Here is a 21,163-nt window from a genome sequence, read left to right on the forward strand (position 1 = left end):
CCTCCTATGTTGACTTGATGATATTTATATTGCAAGGCCATATAAAGGTCCCATTCTGTAGACCATGAATATGGTATTTGATGATATAAGAATTGAAGATGGTGAATGGGCTGGGCCACCATTCATCACTGTTCCCTGTTTGCCTGATAGTGTTAATAATTCAAAGCCATTAATCTCCAATTTCTCATAGGGATTGGACACAGACTCAGGTTCTTTCTGTAGGTAGCCATTGCCAACAGACCCAAATTAGCTCTCAAGTTGAAACTCACTTTCACATTACTAGACCACTGAGTCTAGTATATCATTGTGAATGAAGTTACAGGAAGGAAAAATCTGAAAGAAAGAAAAAAAAAACATTTTATGTAAAAGTAAACAAACTTGCATATGGTATAGTATATTTGTGCTTTTGACAAATACATAAATGGATGCATCGCCCATAACACGTACAGATTACAACCTTTCCATCACCCTGGAGAGCTCCTCTATGCCACTTTAGTCAATTTACTCACTTTTCTGGTGTTTTGTTGTTGTTGTTGTTATTTTCATAGAACAGCTTTATTTGTGGGAGAACTTCATATATATGGAATCTCATAAGACATATTCCTTTGTGACTGGCTTCTTCCACTTAGGGTGTTGGACATGAGATCCACCCATGCTGTTATTTATCACAAGCTCACTCTTTTTTCTTGCAGAGTAATATTCATAAAAATACCACACATGGTTTATTTTTTTGTTGATAGACATTTGAGTCAATTCCAGTTTGAGCTTTTTATAAATAAAGCTATTATGTTCATTCATACAAAGAAAACCAGTACTGAATGTTCATATGTTTTCACTCTAAGGTAATTATCTAGAATGGGGATGGGTGGGTAGAAGGTACATATGTGCTTAACGTTATGGGACACTGACAATTTTCTAAACTGGTTCCATTATATGTGCATCCCCTCACCCCCATCTCCCCAACACAAACTACGAAAATTCTCATGTTTCACAATCTCATTCACAGTTGATATTGTCAGAGTTTCTAATTTAACCATTTTAGTGTTGTGTAATGGTAGCTCCTCCCTCAATTTAATATTCAGTAGCTCATTTAATATGCATTTCCCTGATGAGAAATTATGTTGAGTACCTTTTTATGTGCCTGTTGGTCAATTGTATATCTTCTTTTGTGAAGAGTCTAAGTCCTTTGACAATTTTTATTGACAAGTCTTTTGTCAAGATATGTTTTGTGAATATTTTCTCTCAGTGGTTGGCTATCCATTTTCTTGATGACTTTTTTTTAAAATTTTTTATTTATTTATGATAATCACACAGAGAGAGAGAGAGAGAGAGAGAGGCAGAGACATAGGCAGAGCGAGAAGCAGGCCGGGAGCCCAAAGTGGGATTCGATCCTGGGTCTCCAGGATCGGGCCCTGGGCCAAAGGCAGGCACCAAACCGCTGCGCCACCCAGGGATCCCTTCTTGATGACTTTTGATAGAGTTTTTAACTTTGAGGTTTAATGTACTCATACTTTCTTTTATGATTATTTTATTCTATCTAGGAAAAGTAGTCTATGACAAAGTTATGAAAAATCAAATATTTTATTTTGGAAGATTTACAGTTTTGTCTTTGTCTATTGTCCATCTAAATTAATTTTTGCATTGTGAAGTGATGGTCAAGATTTATTTTTCCCATATGAGTAGTCAGAAAAGATTCTTTTCCCCCATTGAATCACCTTGACCTTTTGTTGAAAAGCACTTGACTGTATAATTGAGTCTACTTCTAAAGCCTCCATTCTGCTTCAGGGAGATCTGTGTGTCCTATCCCCAAACCCACATCTTTATTATCGTAGCTGTAGCATAAGCCCTTCTCCTCTGTTCTTCTACTTGAAAATTATTTTTGGTATTTTAGGGTCTTTGTATTCCCATTTAAGTTTTGAATTACCTTGTAACATTCTACTTAAAAAGGCTGTCAGAATTTTTATTTGAATAGGCATAAATGTATAGATAAACTTAGGGAAATTGGCACCATGCTAATATTGAATTTTGCAATCCATGAACATGGTTTATCTTTGCATTTATGTTCACTTTCTCCAATTTCTCTGAGAAATGCTTTTTATATTTTTAGTGTAGAGGTCTTGAAGTTTTTAGTAAATTTATTCCTAAGTATTGTTTTTAAAGTACACTTATGAATAGCATAGTTTTTAAAGTTTATATCTTCCAATTGTTTTTAGAATAGAGAAATGCAATTGATTTTTTTTAATGTCCTTGTATCTTGTGACCTTGCTAAATTTAATTTTGGGGTATGATATATGTTTTGTAGACCTCTTAGGATTTTCTACATAAGTAATTATTGTCAATAAATACAGGGTTTTTGTTCTTGTTTTTTATTTGACTTATTACATTTTAAACTTTAATGTTGAAAAGAAGTGGTGATGGCAGATATTTCTCCATATCTCAGGGGGGAAGGCATTTAATGTATACCTGCTAACTATGATGTTAACTATAGGTTTTCTGTGAGAGTTCTTTATCATATCGAGAAAGCTTCTATTGAAGGTTGCTGAGACTTTTTGTCAAGAATGGATTTTGAATTTTGTCAGATGCTTACTCTGTATATTTCTGATCATATTTTTTTTTCATGTTTAGTCTGTTGATACAGTAAAATACAGTGATTATATACTGAATGTTGAACCAACCTTACATTACTGTAATGAATCTCCACTTGCTCATGATGTATTATCCATTTTATATATTCATGGATTTCATTTACTAATATTTTGTGAATATTCAGACTGGCCTACACAAGTTGTGAAGTGTTTTCTTTCTTTTCTGAAGGATTTTGTGTGGGATTACTATTATTGTGTCCTCAGATGTTTGACAGCCTTCACCAGTAAATCCATGAAGATCTTTCTATTCCTTTTCTTTTGCTCAATTATTTATGAGGTTTTTTTCCTCCCTTCCTCTACTCCCTTTCTGACAATCAGACTTTGAAGTTCTCAAGATAATAAGATTACAGCTTTCTACTTGAGTTCTAGCCTCCCCAGGACAAATGGGCAAGAGACAACGTAAGTGAAAAGCCATATAAAGGTACATTTTACCTTGTGTACTTCTCTTTGAGTTTCCAATCCTCTCCCATCATTTTATTCTGCTTTCACTCTTCACTGTCTCCAAATAGTGTTTTTTATATTTATATATTATTGAGAGTTTACAATTATCTGGGAAAAGCTTAGTCCATTATAAACTACTCCCTTTTTGAAAGTTGAACCAATTTGTATCATAAAAATCCTCCTAAAGCTTACCTATCATCAGGAGTAGCTTGTTTCACGAAGTAGTGAGCTAACTGAATCTGAAATATCCAAACCTATCACATGGTTATTTAGACATAGAGTACACAGTACATAGTGCTAATAAAAATGAGTTTCAGATCAGATGAAACTGGACTGGAGGTACTTATCACTTCAAATTGTGTCTGAAGGTCTGAATATTTCATTCTTACAATCAGCAAAATACTTAAGTTCTCGTCAGAGAATGTAACCTTGACCTCACTGCCACTAAAAGTTATTTTAGAAGTTGTATTTATGTATTTTTTTTAAATGGTACACAGTCCACACATACCTTCATGGGTCATTTGAAAGTACACCAGGGACAGTATAGTGTTGAGTACAGGTTATGGGATTTCATTACCCAGGTTTGAACATGAACTCTACTGCTTTCTGCCTAGGTAATCTGGGGCAAAGTACTTAAACTCCCTGTACTTCAGTTCTCTAATTTATAAAGTAAGGATGAGAATAATAATCCTCAGAATTGTTATACTCAATGTGTAATACATGGTAAATGCTGGGAAAGTCTCTGGCACATAGAAATGATTAAAAATGTCGCCTATTATAACCAGAGACCTCAGCTCCTGAACCCAATTATGTTCTTGTTTCATAGATGTGGTTTCCATTATGGTATTGCTATGCAGTAAGGCTCACTAAAGAAAGTCTTATAAACTTCTTATGAGTGGGTAGTGATATTATCTCCATTTTATAGATGAAGAAACAGATGCTTAGAGAGGTTTGTCGTTTGTCCAGGGCTGTTTTATCAGTAATAAGCCCTCATACCCAAACCTGCATACCCAGACCTGTTAACCACTCGGCTCTGTTTTATTTGGCCTGATCAACCTCAAGCATGAGCGAGCATAGACTGGCTTGTTATGCAACTACAAGTAATAGTTATACTCCATTTTTGTGGTTCACATTTATGTCCTTATGACTTTGGGGGATGTGCTTAGCTCTTATGCTCAGCTTTTTTTAATGGGATTTAATGGGGTTTCAGTGAGCTAATGTTAGCATAAACTCACTTTGACAGGTAGAAAATAAAATTATTATTACTTTTATCACTATCATTACTGCTCCTGATAATTAATAACTGCGGTGATTGTGATACTAGTAGAATCATATGGCTGGAAAGCCTCATGAAAGGACATTTAATTTATCTCTTCCATTCAGATGGGATTTATCTAACTTCTCCCAGTCTTCCCCATCTCCTGTCTTAAGCATTCATGATGTCAGATGACCTACTGCTCCGGTTTTCCCAGGAGTTATGAGTTTCTCTAGTTGGGATTTTCATTGCTAAACCTTGGAACAAGTTGGTGACCCTATAAATGAACCCTAACCTATCCTGAAGAGTTTTTGCCTTCTTCCTTTGCTCTATCTACTGGGTGGTGACAACTGGTTACCATTTTTAAAAATAACAACCCTTGGGGTGACCTGGGTGGCTCAGTTGGTTAAGTGTCTGACTCTTGATTTTGGCTCAGGTCATGATCTCAGGGTTGTGAGATCAAGCCCTGCATTGGGCTCTGTGCTGGGCATGGAGATTGCTTAAGATTCTCTCCCCCTCTCCCTCTGCCCTTCCACTGCTTTTTCTATCTCAAAAAAGAAAAAAAAATAAATGAAAGGTGGTAGTTTTATTACTATTTTATTATCTGAACACTGTTGCCATATCATTTTCCTCCCTCTTTCCCCATTTGGCCAACCAACAGGTTTTTACAGAGGACTTATTTCACCTGGTATATTGTACTCATTTCTGAGTGATGTAAATGATACAGGGTGCTACTCTACTGCCCTGCAGGAGGCAAATAAGTTGGTTCCAGTTTCTTTTACCTTTGCCCATAGGCCTTGTTTCCTACCTCTTTAATTATATGTATTGATTTGCTTTGAATATTGTGCAAATTGACCATGCCTCTTGTAATTGGTGGAAACCAGAAATATGCACAATACTTAACTTTTAGGTGCTATTCCATTCTGGATAGAATAAGATCTCATAGGAGCCATGAGGACCCTACTTCTATTTTCATATTCATGTGTCATCTCTGCTTTGAAGTCATCTTAAATCATCACCACACCATAGCAGATTCTGGTTTGTCTAGAAGCTCTTGATGTCACTGCCAGTGGAGCTAATCTAATAATTTTTCATCACAAGGAGCAGGATTGCCCATCGACTACTCTGCTTTGTATTAATCTCAGTGGTTTGAAATACAAAAATTATACTTGACCTGGTGTTTACAAATCATTTTCACAATAAAAATGAACTGCATATTTTTCATAATTCTAACCATCAACTAACTTTCTCCAAATGCCATCTGCCTTTTATTAAATTGCATTTGGACTACTTTCTCTAGAAAAAAAAAATTCTTCCCTTGCCAATTACCCTACTACACATATTAGTGGAGGAATTCAAGCCCATGTCATAGTGACCTTATTTCTTGACTTGAATCTTTTCACATTTAAACAGAGAAAATATTTCCTTAAAACAGGTGTTTAGAAATATCTGGGGAACTCTAATAGCTTACAAAGAAATGAGTTCACTTTGTGCCTCTTTCTTAGGCCCTGGAAATACTTAACCATTTAGCATTTTGTTTTTGAAAAACAGTATCATTTATGGTCTAGACACCACAGACAGCTGTTCAAATTTAATTTAAATGGGCCCTGTTTCTGCCATATTTTTTTTAGCACATCTAGCTAAATCTCTGAATAATCTTGGCTTGAGTCATTAAACAGGAATTAGAAACTCCAATTGTTGATTTTCTTTTAAGGTACATACCAATGAGAAATTTTCTACAAATTTTGATTATTAGTTTTAAGCCAATAACTTTCAATTGTTCTTTCTATGGCAGCTAGTCAGCATGCCAGTATTTAGGGAAAATTACTAATAAATGTGTTAAATGAAGTTTATTTTTTAAAGGTATTAATTAATTAATTAATTTATGATAGTCACACAGAGAGAGAGAGAGAGAGGGGCAGAGACATAGGCAGAGGGAGAAGCAGGCTCCATGCACCGGGAGCCTGACGTGGGATTCGATCCCGGGTCTCTAGGATCGCGCCCGGGGCCAAAGGCAGGCGCCAAACCGCTGCGCCATCCAGGGATCCCTAAATGGAAGTATATCTTGAAATATAATCTCTTTTAAAAATAAAGATTTGGATTTCTCTCCTCTCTGTTGACCACATTGTATATTGCCACATCAGAAAGTATAGCTGCTTTCATGTTTGAGGAAACTAGATCATTTGAACTATGAACACATATAAACACATTGTTTTTTATTCTGTTCTCATTCATGCATATTTGTGTAAGTTTCATTAGGCTCGTCAATATTATTAAAGTCTAGAAGTTTTATGGGATCCCTGGGTGGCGCAGCGGTTTGGCGCCTGCCTTTGGCCCAGGGCGCGATCCTGGAGACCCGGGATCGAATCCCACATCGGGCTCCCGGTGCATGGAGCCTGCTTCTCCCTCTGCCTGTGTCTCTGCCTCTCTCTCTCTGTGTGTGTGTGTGTGTGTGTGACTATCATAAATAAATAAAAATTTAAAAAAAAAGTCTAGAAGTTTTTCCTAACTGTGGGTCACTAGTTAATTCATCAAAGGTATAGTAAAAATTTGGATGTATTGCTTTAGCATATAACCATGAATGTTTGAATGATATTACATTTCAGAACTATTTTTAGATTAATTTATATTTGCCTCCAAAGCATTGGGAACTGTAACATTATACATGTATTTTATATATTTGGGTCAAGGCTTAAAACTGCCACCTTTTTCCTTAGTATAAGAGATGAGAGGCAATGCATTGCTTTGCAATGCTAGCACATGTTTTGTTTTGAAATAGTTGTTTTTACCAGGAATGAGGTGTTTTGTATCTTCTATGCATTGACGGGGAAATTCTCTACCTCTGATGTCACTAGATTTTTCCCCCTCATGGTTTTTGCTCCTCATTGTGGGGAGCCAAGTAATTAATTCTAACCATTGTGATCAGTTTCATGCATTTGCAGTAATACTCCCCTTTTTATTTTGAAATGTCAAAACTTACAGTGAAATTTACCCTTTTCATTGTATAGTTCTGAGTTTTGATAGATGCATACAGTAATATAACCACCACCACAGTAAAAATATAGAACAGTTCTAATACCCTACCATTTATTTTAAAGGTGTAATCTGAAAGAAGTTTAGCACCTCATACATTCAGTTCAGGTATACTTGGGCTGACTGGGTCAGGTGAGTAAACAAGGAAAAACCCAAAGGATTAATCTATCCATTTTCTTACTATAATAATCATGTGGTTATAATGATGTTATGTAATGATGGTTACAAATCACTATGTTAAGCACTTATAAGCATACTGCATTCAACCTTTTTGATAATCCAAGAGCTATCACCTATTTTTCTGTGTGTGATACAGAATACAGGGAGATTGCATAACATTCCCTCTCCAATGTGGCCAGAAGGTGGTGGAGGTGGTGTTGCCACCTATCTGATTATTAAATGTATGTTCTCAAGCCAGGATGTTATCTTCCTGACTTTCACAGTATCAGTGGCATTTAAAGGACCTGATCTTTCTTTGTTGTTTCTGATCTATTGTCATGAACAATTGATAACATACTGAATTACACTGAAATTAATACTAATTCATTGATTCAAACTCTATTTATTGGATGCTTACAATATAGTAAGCACTGAGTATATAGCAATGAATAAAAGACAAAATCTCTGCCCATTTAGAACTTTATTCTAGACAATAAACATATGGTATGTATATGAAATATATACTGCTATGGAGAAAGAAGGATGGAGAAGAAATATTGAAGAGATGTGTCCATTTTTATCATGTTGGTCACCAAAAAGCTTACATCAGAGTAAATACTCAGAGGAAGAGGGGCATCTTAAACTATTTGGATATCTGGGGGCAAGAAAGTTTCATATAGTGGGATTGACGAGTGTAAAGGCCCTGAGTCATGTTTGTGTTTGACTTGCCTAGAGAACAGAATGTGGGAGAGAAGGAGTCTTATCACAATTGCTCTAGCTCTTCTGAAAATTGATTAAAAGGGGGCAGCATAGGAGCAGGCCTATGAAGGCTTTGCAATTGTTGAGAGATGATGGTGGCTCAGATAAGGTGTTGGTGGAGGGGGTGGTGAGAAGTGTCAGGATTTGGGATATATTTTGAAAGTAGAATCCTTCTGCTAATGGATTGGATATGCAACAAATCTAGAAATTAATGATGAATCCAAGGGTTTGCGTCTAAGTAAAAAATTCAACAATTGTGTTAGTTTGAATTCTAGGAAAAAAGCAGTTTGTATTTTAGAAGCAGCTAAAAGGAATGAAAATTTTGATATTCTATTTTATTGGCATGGTTTTAAAATATTTAAAATCTTAATATTCAGGGCAGCCTGGGTGGCTCAGCAATTTAGCACCGCCTTCAGTCCAGGGCGTGATCCTGGAGACCCAGGATCAAGTCCCATGTCAGGCTCCCTACATGGAGCCTGCTTCTCCCTCTGCCTATGTCTCTGCCTCTTTCTCTCTGTGTGTCTCTCATGAATAAATAAAATCTTAAAAAATAAAATCTTAATCTTCATAACTAGTGCTAATCTATAATAAATACGTCATTTGATATCACCTTTCTCTGTTATGGATAGACATATATAAAAAACTTCATGTAAGTAGATTGCAAGCTGAAAAACACTTTTTGGTGCTTGAAGATTTTACCTCCAGATTCTCTTAACACAATACATGTTTCTCCTGGTCAGGCCTGACTACTTATTCAGTGGTTTAATTTCTCAACTAAATGGAGTTTTTTTGTATCTGAAGCTATGAAAAGGTTTTTTGACCATAACCAAAGAAATGGACAATTTAGAGAGCTTCATTGTCCTAACAGATTAGGGCATATCTTACTTAATTTATAAGCACTTGGAAATGATAGTACATATGAATAACACTCTGGCTTTGAAATAAAATTTAATGGAATTGAGTTATTTAAAGTAATGAAATATTTTACATCTGGACTCTATCTCAACACATGCTTTAGAATTTCTGAAAGAGCATGCTCTTGACTTCGCTTATCACTGCAACTCCTTTACCAAGTTGCCCTGCGAATGCCAAAATCTTCCTAAAACATCATTCTCATTATTCCCTTCCCTTCCCTTAAGAACCAAGATTCAAGTCCAAACTTATTTTTTTGGCATTTATGGTCATGAATTATTTGTTTCCTTCAAATTTTTATTTAAATTCTAGTTGGCTCATTATTTTTATTAATCTATTTTCTCTATCCCACTCTTTCTACTTTCTAATACTTCATCCACTCTAGTCAAGACAAGCTCACTCTAGTTGGCCTCATACATACGTGCACCATGGCTTTTGCCTTGCTCAGTGTTCTCTCTCATGGCCTATGCACTCTAAGCTATTCAACTAATGTGTGCTTTTTTTTTTTTATTCAGTCAACAGTTATTTATCAAATACTCGTCAGGTGCAGGGAGCAACATGAGCTTCTATATGATGTGTGTGTCTTTTGGCAAGTTTTGTTTCTGGAACCATTCTCATTATGTGTCCTCCACCCCATAGCAATTCTCTCAGTAATGCCACCTCCCCTTCAGGCTGAATGATACTGTGCTCAGGGAACTGCAACTATGGTACCTATGAAATTTATTATGATCTTTTACAGCCACCTACACTTGTGAATGTAAAGCCAGGTCTTTTTAAGCTAGCTCTAATAACAATAACAACTTAGTAACAAGCACATTTCAAACACAAATTATGTACGAAGTTCTATTCTAATCACTTTACGTATATTAACCTGGTGAATGCTCATGACATAATATATTAGCCCAAATACAGTGATGAAGCATTGAAAAGCTATTATAAAGTTATAACCTCCAAACTTGGTTAGTATAGTTCACTGGGGGCAATCTACTTGCTTAACCCATTGTTGGATGCCATGGGGACTGACTGTTTATAAGCATTATTGCTATAGTGATCTTAGCTCTCTTCTGTGTGTCATCCAGAAGTTTCATCAGCAGGCCTTCAGTATCTCACCTCTATCAGATAAAACCCTTAAAAGACCAGCAATGGGGATCCTGGGTGGTTCAGTGGATTAGCCCCTGCCTTCAGCCCAGGGCGTGATCCTGGAGTCCCAGGATTGAGTCCCACGTCGGGCTCCCTGCATGGAGCCTGCTTCTCCCTCTGCCTGTGTCTCTGCCTCTCTCTCTCTGTCTCTCCCCGTGTCTCTCATGAATGAATAAATAAAATCTTAAAAAAAAAAAAAAAAAGACCAGCAATGGAATAAGCCTAGTGGTAAACTTCTAGAGACTTCTCTTCAGTTGCAATGAGGGAATCACTTAAGCCTCGTGGAATTAATATTTTAGCTTGTGAAGATTTTTCTAAGTGCTCTGTATTAGGCTTCTCTAGAGAAATATGTATCTATACACACACACATATATACTTGTGCATATACATGTACATACATATACATATATATGGAGATTTATTATAGGAGTTGGCTTATGAGGTTATTAATGCTGAGTAGGCTCTCAGTCTTGCTATCTGCAAGCTGGGAAACCAGGAAAGATCATCGTATAATTTAGTTCAAATCTGAAGGCCCTGGAACTAGAGGCTTGCCCAAGGTTGTGAGAAGTTGGATGTCCCAATTTAGGCAGAGTGCAAATTCTCCCTTCCTTTGCCCTTTTGTTTTATTCAGGCTCTCTGGGGCTGGGGTGGGGGCTGGGTAGGATCATGTGCACCTGCATTGGTGAAAGTGATCTTCTTCACTCAGGCTGGTGATTGAAATGCTACTCTCTTCCAGAAACACCTTCACAGACACACCCAGAAATGGTTTACTACCTATCTGACTACCCCCTATTCTGGTCAAGTTGACACATGGAATTCACCATCACTAGTCCATCCCTTGTCAGGTTGGCACTCATACCCACCTCCTTAAGCCGCACTTAATCTCTAAGAAAAGACATTAAGGTGGTCATAGTTCCACCTAACATAATACAACTATCCTGCGCACAACCCAAAACACACTAATTCCTTCCTTCGGAGAGGAAGTAAGGTCCCTGAGTGAAATTTACTCCTTTCCTAAACTTTTGCAGGGTCCAATTTTAATTTCTAGAGACCCCCTTTTCAGAGTCATTCACCAGACTCTGATCTTTCTGTACCCTTCCAACTCCCTGTGACTCCTGTTGTTCCTTTTCACAGTTCTATGATCACAATTGCACATTCTTATCACATAGAACCATATTTCTTCTGGACATAGATTAAGGCAGGATTCAGGATGGTGGGAGAGATACCAATAATATTAAGACACTGCAGGACACCAGTCAGGTTCTTAGTGGTAAGCAACGAGACACTTATTAAGGATCTTGGTTAGCTCATAAAGTCACTGGAAGGGCTGCAAAACCATCCATGAGGAGGTGGCTGCTCTCACTCCTCTGATCACCAGACGTGACAGTTTGCAGTACAGCTGCTTCGGCGTCAGGAATTTGCTACTATAGGCATTGCCAGGGAGAGAGAATGTGAACTCCCCAGACCTTTGCTCTCCTGTGTCCCAGTTCCGGAATCTAAGTCTGGTGCTTTGATTGGCAGAGTCAAGGTTACATACTTCACCCTGGGGGCAAAGGAGGAGGAGGCTGGGGAAATAAGTATCCAACATATTCAGCTCCTTGTGATCTTGGATCTCAGCCAAGACTGAAGAAACGGGGCATTCATTCCCCAAACATATAAAAGAGTTGGGATTCATCTATTTTACGTGACAGATGTCCACTACAGACAGTAAAAAGACAGAAAAAAAGAAATCCCAGCTACAACATCTCCTTTGTTTGGGATCATCTATGTAAGTGAAAGCAGTCAGCCCATAAACCTTGATACCCTCTGCAGTTATCACTGAGCTTGAGCACCACCCATGGTATTCAAATGTAGAATGTGAAATGTGGAAAATCTGTTACCTGTCTGAAGTTACACATTTGGGGGATTGCAGAATCAAGACTCTGCACTCAAGTCTCTGTTAAAAAAATCTGTGATTTTTCCAGTGTACTCTTCTGAGAGATGCTTTCATATATAGACAGATACATATGTGGATATTGGCACTGTTAACCTAACAGTTTTGAACATCTACAAAGCACTAATAATTTCATTTAAATCATTTAATTTTGCCAACCTTTACAGATTGGCTCATTTTATAGGATTTTTAAAAAATATATTTATTTATTCATGAGAGACACAGAGGCAGAGACATAGGCCGAGGGAGAAGCAGGCTCCATGCAGGAAGCCTGATGTGGGACTCGATCCCTGAACCAAAGGCAGATGCTCAACCACTGAGCTACCCAGGTGTCCCTCATTTTATAGGATTATGAGAAAACTGAGAGTCAGTGGTAAATCACTCATGGGCACACTAAGTAAGTGAAAGATGCAGCATATACTTTTATGCTTCTGTGCTTTTTAAAATTAATACTTTTACAACTTTTTCCATCTGATCAGTTATATCTTGAAGTGTTATTTCATCCTAAAAGGAATGTGTCAAAATTCTAAAATTTTAAATTTTTTTCCAAACATTTTAACATGTGGTTGTACATGAAATTTGAAAACTATTTTAGAAGATAATCTCTACTCTTATTTAAAAGTATAAGTTTATTATTTGATACATATATTTAATTGCAAAAAGAATAAATGCATGGAATAAAAAACCAAATATATAGAGTAGAGAGTGAAAATTCCTGCTCTCTGGAAAGATAATGACAAAATCATTCTGGGTTCAAATAATCTGGGGATTATTTGATTTATTTAATTATATGTTTATAAAGGCCCTATTTCTCTATATGTAAGCTTTAGGCATTACATCCCTTCATAAAATAGGGAGAATTTGGCTATTTTCTCCCACCTTTTCCTCTTCACTATGTTTTTGTTATATTTGCTCCAAATTAGATTTCCTTTATAACTTAGCATAATAACCTTTGAAACTTCTACTTCTCAGTCCTTTAACTTCAATTTGCTCATTCTCTTACATTTTACCCAGATTTTCCAGATCTTTATGTCTCATAGCTGTATCTTTTTACATTGCTAATGTTTACAAATGCTCCATTTTCCTCTTACTTATTTAATAGGTCTTAAGTAATCCTTACTCCCAAGGTGGAGCTTGAACTCATGGCCAAGATCAAAAGTCACACACTCCTCTGACTGAGCCAGCCAGGCACCCTGCTCTGTATTATTTAGTGTTCTGTGCCTGGATAGTAGGTTTATTTTTAAAATTGAAAAACAATAAATGTTTGCTATTGTTGTTCAGACTATAAAGAAAGGAACAAATTGTTACAGAACTTGTACCACTCAAAGGTCAATGTTAAATGGCTTCTCTCCTACTTCACTAAATGCTCTAAATCATTTCACAGTTAAGTTTGCCTTGGAGATAGAGCATGATTTTCTTGTTTTAGCTGGTTTCCTTTCTTTCCCCTCTTGTGGAGCCTCTGAATTTTTTTTTTCTGTGCTAAGAAACAACTCTTTCACCTCTTTACTACTTCTACATATTAATTATTTCAATGAATTGACTTTCCTTCTGAAGACCCACCTCTTGGTTGTAACTGACTTGCTGTGAGGGAGAAAGCAACAAGATGGAGCTTCTCCCCACCCTAAATATCAACCTGAGAGGAATTTTACCCCTGGGGATGACCTCCACACTAGCATTCCCCTGGGGATGATACAATTTCTGTAGTAAACTCACCTCTGTTTTAGTGCCAGCGCAAACACTCCTGCTCTCAGGTTCCTGCACGCATGGAGAGGAGGTGAGCACAGAGGTGAGCTGGCCCAGCTGTTTCTAGACTCCTCTGTTAGTAGCACATTGATTACGGCCTCCCATTCTTGCTTTCTAAATTGGCCCCACCTGCACTGACAAGAGGAAAGATTCTCACATCTGCTTGGTCTTTTTCTGGACTTTAGCTTCTACTCTGGCTAACTAGAAATAAGATTCCCATATGTTATCTCTTTTCTGGTAATTTGTGATTTCTCTGGTATGCCAATGAGATTTCCGCCCTCTTTCAGTACTGTGATGAATATATTCCCTTTTATACATCTTTACTAACATTTCCCTGGGATTTTGAGAAAATAGTTAACTTATCTAGCAGGTTTGTTATCTTGAACCAAAAAAATCCTCTACTTCTGTTTTTTTGTTTTGTTTTGTTTTGTTTTGTTTTTTTAATTAAGGCACACTCTTTGAGACTTAAAGAAAAAGTTATAGTAAGTATGCTTTGAATATGGATTCAGGAATGGGCATAAGTATTTTACAAAGGGTTTCAAATATTATTTAGCCAAAATGTAAACCTAAAGGGATAATTTCAATAACTTGAATGTTTGCTCAACTCAACTACCTCATTCTTCAAAGATTCCAGGTATATGTAGCATCGTTGAATTTTATGATGATTTATTTTGTCTTAGAATTTGGAAGGTATTTTGTCTTTCTGGATTTTAATTGTCATGTCTGCGTAATCATCTGTCTTTCTTGGATCCCTGGGGTGGATTTATTTATATGTATCCTGCTTGGGATTAAATATGATCTTGAAATCTTATGATTCATGTCTTTTCATAAATCCTGAAAGATTCTATTTCTGTCTCATTATTGCCTGACATTCTTTTTTCTTTTTTATTTATTTATTTATTCATTCATTCATGGGAGACACACACACAGAGGCAGAGACACAGGCAGAGGGAGAAGCAGGCTCCCTGCAGGGAGCTGGATGTGGGACTTGATCCTGGGTCTCCAGGATCAAGCCCTGGGCTGAAGGTGGCGCTAAACCGCTGAACCACCCGGGCTGCCCCTTTCTTGTTTTGAAAATAACATAAGACATATTTTGGATTTTCTCATTCTGTCTCTGGGTCTCCTACTTTTCATCTACTGTCTGTGCAAGAAGAGTAATTTCTTAAGCTATATCTATCACCACTAATGTTCTCTTAAGCTGGGTCACATCTATGTTAAACCCATTCATTTGGTTTTACCTTTCAACAGAGTTGGTGTTTTTTTTTTTTTTTTGTTTGTTTGTTTCTGCAACTTCCATTTGGTTCTTTTACACCATTATACACCATTACTCTGTCTAAGTCTGTCATTTTTAATGTTTTTGAGTCTCTCTATTATGTGTTTAATCAACTTCAACATACTCCTTTCCTAGTGTATATCAGAGTTCTATTTGGATTTTATGAGAGTGATATTCCTGGTAATGCTGCTGGGTTTGCTGTTTCTTGTTCACATGAATTGTTCTGCATTCTGTAATTGTGGATTGTGACTTCATAATAAGCAGGGCTTCATCTGTGAGAATCCCTGTCTGAAGGCCTGTCCTTCTAGAAGAGTTTTGAGTTTGCTTTCACCAGGCATCTCAAGTTTATTACTGACTTTGTGTTAATAATTTTTTATGTTAATTTCTCATTCTAGGATTCCCAAACACCATGAATATTATAATTTCAAATCCCACACCCATGGGAGTTATTACCCCATAATGAGGAATTCTCAAGGGAGATTATTTTTCTAATCCAGAGTCTGGATGGAGATAGCCATGGTTTCTTGTGGTCTTCTTGTGTTATTGGGTGGATTATTATTTTCTAGCTGCGAGAAGGATCATAGTCTTTTGGGTGTCCTGAGGTTATGAGGTTCTTACAAATTCTTGCTCCTTGTAAGCCCAGGCCGTACTTTCTGTCGGCAAAGTAGGCATTAGAATTCAGACTCTAAAAAATGGAGATGAACATGAGGGTAGTTTCAGTTTGAAAAGTTACCACTTTGGTTTTCAACTCTTTCTCCAGGCTTTTGGGTATGTCAAAGCTCCACCTGTTTCCTTACAAATTTGCCTTGTGTTTTTAAGGATGCAGGTAGTTTTTAGTCAGAATTTCTAGGTGTTTTGCAATTGGAGATTTTCTCTCTTTTTTGAAGATTGTCTTTTCTGGCATTTTTTAGGAAAAGGAAGTTAGTTACTTTTTTAAAAATTACATAAAAATCATAGTTTCAAAAGAATAGTTTTCCTTCTAAAGCTGTTTTAGTCTTGTCATTTTCATGTCCTCTCTTTTTTTGAATGAAAATTGTATTCTGAAGAAGAAATGAACAGCAAAATATCAAATTTGGAATCATGACTGTTTCAGTAGTTTTAATGGTGATGCATTCTTGGCAAAATGTCCTGTTATTTCAATTGTGAATTGCTTTAATAAATACCTTCCCTATAGAAGAAGACAACCACATTTTTTAAAAACAAGGCATATTTTCTTACAGTAATTTTTAAAGATTTTATTTATTTATTTATTTATTTATTTATTTATTTATTTATTTATTCATTCATTCATTCATGAGAGACACAGAGAGGCAGAGACATAGGCAGAGGGAGAAGCAGGCTCCTCACAAGCAGCCCGATGCAGGAGACTTGATCCCAGAACCCTGGGATCATGACCTGAGCCAAAATCAGACACTCCACCATTGAGCCATCCAGATGCCCCTACAATAACATTTTTAACAACTTTATTGAGCTATAACCAACACACAAGAAGCTACACATGCCTAAAATATATATAATTTAATATGTTTTTGACATATACATGCACTGCAACCATCATCTTAAGATAGTGAACATTTTCATCATCCCTAGAGTTTTCTTGCCTGCCTTTGTAATCTCTCCTTGCAACCCCTTCCTATGACACCCCTCTGTGTCCAGGCAACTCTTGATCTGCTTATTGGTACTATAGATTAGTATGGATTTTCTAAGGTTAAATAAGTGGATGCAGTTAATACTCTTTTATGTCTCTCTGTCTTTCATTCAGTACAGTTATTTTGAGATTTGTCTGTGTCCTTCTGTGTATCAATAGTTTATTCTTTATATTGACGAGTGCTATAATATACTAACGTATCACAATTTCTTACCCATGTACCTGTTGATGAGCATTGGAGGTGTTTGCAGTTTGGGGTTCCAAAAATAAGAGAGCTATAGACATTTATGTATAAATCTTTGTAAGAATATACAGAGATAACAAGCATGTCCATTGGTTGTAAAGTGTGGAAAAAAAGGAGTCAAGGATGGCTTGAAGATTTTTGGTCTGAGTAACAGCAATGATGTATTTCCCATGGACTGAAAAGAAAAAAGTTGCAGGAAGGACAAGTTTTACTGTGGATGGGTTTGATTTTTTTTTCTTTTCTTTTTTCTTTTTTTCTATAGAATCCAGTAGTTTGGATTTTGACATACTGAGTTCAAGAAGTAAATTACAAATCTAGATAGAGATAAGGAATAAGTTCTTGGATAATTGAATCTGATCAGTGTTAGCATGGTCTATTTTTCTTTACTTTTAATCCATCTGTGTCTTTATATTTAAGGGGAATTTCTTGTAGACAAAATATAGTTGTATCCTGTGTTCTTTTTATGATACACTTTGATAATCTGTATTGTAGTTGGTGCATTTTAGAGCATTGATGTTCAAAGTGCTTCTTAATATAGTTCGGTTAACACTACCATGTTCACTACTGTTTTCTATTTGTTGCTGTTGTTCTTTTTTTCTGTTCTTCCATTCTTTTTCTACTTTTTGTGGTTTTAATTGTGCATTTTATGATTCCATTTTCTCTCCTTCCTTCACATATCAATTATACTTTTTATAGTGGTTGCCCTTAGCATTTGCAATACATATTAGAGCTAATCTAAGTGAACTTTTAAATAACGTTGAGCAGTGTGAATACTTTATAATTATAAAAAAATCTTAATTCCTCTCTTATTCTTTGCATCATTGCTATTACTTATTTCACTTATATATAAGCACACATTAATGTATACACATGAGATATATACATAAGCATGTATAATCAAATACATTGTTGGTATTGTAGCAGACTTCTATCTGTTAGAACAATTAATAAGTTTTTATTTTATCTCACTTATTCCTTCTTTGATGCTTTTATTACTTTATGTAGATCTGAGTTTCTGGCCTAGATAACTTTCTTTCTCTCTAAAGAACTTTAACATTTCCTGTAAGTCGGGTCAGCTGGTAACAAATTCTCTCAATTTTTGTCTGAAAAAGTCTTTATTTCTCCTTTCCATTTGAAGAAAAATTTCACAGGGTACAGGATTCTAGGTTGGTGGGGTTTTTTTTTTTAATTTTCTCTCAATATTTTAACACTTTATCTCAATATTTTAACATTTAATATGTTAAACATATTTAACTTCCCACTCTCTTGCTTATATGGTTTATGAAGAGAAGTTGGATATACTTTTTTGATCCTCTCTACATGTGTTTTTTAAATCCTGGCTTCTTTTAGGATTTCTTTTTTTTTATCTTTGATTTTCTGTAGCTTGAAAACAAGATGGCTAGGAATAAGAGTTTTTTTGGTTGTTTTGTTTGGAGTTTTTTTTTTTTTTTTTCAAATATTATGTTTGGTATCCAGGTACTCATGTATTTATGGTTTGTTATCTGACATTGACTTGAGGGAATTTTCAGTCATTGTTTTAAATACTGCTTCTCTCCCTTTCTTGCCTCCCCTTCTGGTATTCCCTTTATATAACAGCTTTTGTAGTTGTCCCTTAGGGTTTGCATATACTTTTTCTTTTCTTTTTTTCCCCCAGTCTTTACTATTATTTCAGTTTTTGAAAATTCTATTGATGTATCCTCCAGCTCAGATTCCTTTCTTAGTGTGTCTGGTCTCCTAATAAGCCCACTAAAGGCACTCATTTCTTTTACAGTGTTTATTTCTAACATATCTTTTGGGTTCCTTCTTAGGATTTCCTTCTCTCTGCTTACATTGCCCATCTGTCCTCTCATGCTGTTTACCCATTAGAGACCTCAGTGTATTAATCAGAGTTGTTTTTAAATTCCTGGTCTTGATAATTCTAGCATCCCTACCATGTCTGGTTCTGATGTTTGCTCTGTCTGCAGATTGTGTGTGTGTGTGTGTGTGTGTGTTTCTCTTTTGGTATGCTTTGTAATTTCTTCTTGATAGCTAGACATGATGTAGTGGGTAAAACGAACTGTTGCAAATAGGCTTTAGAAATGTGGTGGTGGGGTGTAGCAGGCAGGGAAGCATTTCCAGAATCCCATGATTAGTTCTCAGTGTTCTGTAAGCCTGTGTCTCTGGACTGTAAGCTTCATGAGTGTTTCTCACTTTTTAAAAATCTCCTCTCAGGCAGGAAAGAATGGCTACAGTGGGTTAAAGTTTGGTATTACCCTTTCTCCAGCTCACTTAGATTCTGATAACACCCCAGCTGATTAGGCTCTGGTTAAATAGTTTCCCCTGAGGGTAGGCCTTGTTAAGAACAAAGTACTCTAGCAGTAGTTTAAAAATTGTTTCTCCCTCTCCCCTGCTGGATGCCTGAAGGGATTTTTGTCTGATATTTACTGTATCAGCCTGGTTGAGCTCCAGTTGGTAAATCTCACAATGCTGTAGGCTCCCTCATCCTCATGATTGGATCCTCTCCGAGGTTTTAACACTCAGTGTTCTCCATACTGAGCTCTAGCAGTTTGTCAATTATGGTTTAGGTGTCCATACCCTCTACCAGTTCCTGGAGATGAACCCTGGTCTAGTAAGAAGTAAGTCTCTGTATTTGCCTGTTTCTCCAATCTTCAGGGGAGTGGCTCTGCCTTTTATCCTGTCCTGTCACAGATTTGAGATAGTTGTTGATTTTTTAGTCTGCCCAACTTTTTACTTATTGTTAGGATGGAGTGGTGACTTCCAAGCTCCTTAGATGCAGAATCAGTAAATGGAAGTCTGATGACTGAGTCTGAAGCTCACGAGTGAGGTCTAATCTTGAAATATGAAGTTGAAATGTCAGAATGTTATTTAAATGGTGGTAGGTGGAATAATGTCCCTCAAAGATGTCCACATCCTAATCCCCTATGAATATATTAGCTTGTGTGGAAAAGGGAACTTTGCAGGTGTTATTAAGTTAGGGATCTTGAGATTGGGCTCACAAGGACAATTCAGGGCAATCTGCCATTGTAATCACATGTATCCTTATAAAAGGCCAGAGTCAGAGAGAGGAAGAGTTGGAAAGGGAAAAACTGGAAGATGCGATGCTGCCAGCTTTGCAGATGGAGGAAGGAACCATGAAGCAAGGAATGCTGACAGCCTCTAGAAGATAGAAAAGGCAAGGAAATAGATTTTTGCCTGGAACCTCCAGAGGGAATACAGCTCTGCTGACACCTTGATTTTTGGCCAGTGAGCCTTCTGATCTCCACAATGGTTAAGATAACTGTTAATTTATGCTAGTAAGTTTGTGGTACTTTGTTAGGATACTAATAGGAAACTGTTGGCTGGATGATATCACCTGGAGAGTGCGTGACAGCTGCTAAATATCATTAGAATGTTCCTGTTCTTACCTTTTATCTAGACTGCTTTGTTCCTTTTGATCTCACTGGATATAGAAACTACATAGGCCCAATTCAATTCTCACTTCAAATCACTTTCTGCCCTGTCAGGATGGAATGGATGCAGGATTTGCTCCCTATGACCTTCTGGCCTTAGATCCAAAGGCTTTTCTTTACTTAATCTCCAGGATTTTGAATTGTGTGTCTTGATCATCAAGTCTACCACTTGATCTCCAGCTGTGTGGGTACTTTTAAGACTTCTAGCAACTTCGACCTTGTTTTTGTCACTGTAGTTCCTCAACTTCTTGCTTGTTAGTTTTTGAGTTCTTTTGGAGACTGGATATGGTCCTCTTTGCTTCCCTTTCTGGTTTTGAGACTCTTGCCTATACTCAACTATATATGGCTTTCAGGGATTTGCTCTTTCATTTAGTCAACATAGCATGCCCACAGATAGTGTAAAATGCGGGAAATAAAATTAGTCCCCTAGGCACACCTAGGTTTGAAGGAAGAGTCTATGCTTTTTGTTAGGATATTACCCGGACTCTTGATTTCTCAGCCTCGTGAAAGTCGATTTGCCTCCCATGAA

At 36.7% G+C, this 21,163-nt stretch overlaps 1 long non-coding RNA gene across 2 annotated transcripts in view; it reads left to right on the top strand.

Moving 5' to 3' along the window:
- LOC111091764 overlaps positions 1-21,163 on the top strand; it is a 73,677-nt gene that overhangs the window by 20,844 nt on the left and 31,670 nt on the right. Inside the window, exons 3-4 of one of the 2 annotated variants that reach the window (XR_005376043.1) lie at positions 2,964-3,044; positions 7,440-7,567. This is a non-coding gene — a long non-coding RNA (uncharacterized LOC111091764). Of the gene's footprint in view, positions 1-2,963; positions 3,067-7,439; positions 7,568-21,163 lie in introns of those variants that run through there. The other variant, XR_005376042.1, reaches the window with a different exon arrangement.

The sequence above is a fragment of the Canis lupus genome, chromosome 22 (assembly GCF_011100685.1).
Source record: "Canis lupus familiaris isolate Mischka breed German Shepherd chromosome 22, alternate assembly UU_Cfam_GSD_1.0, whole genome shotgun sequence".
Taxonomy (NCBI): domain Eukaryota; kingdom Metazoa; phylum Chordata; class Mammalia; order Carnivora; family Canidae; genus Canis; species Canis lupus.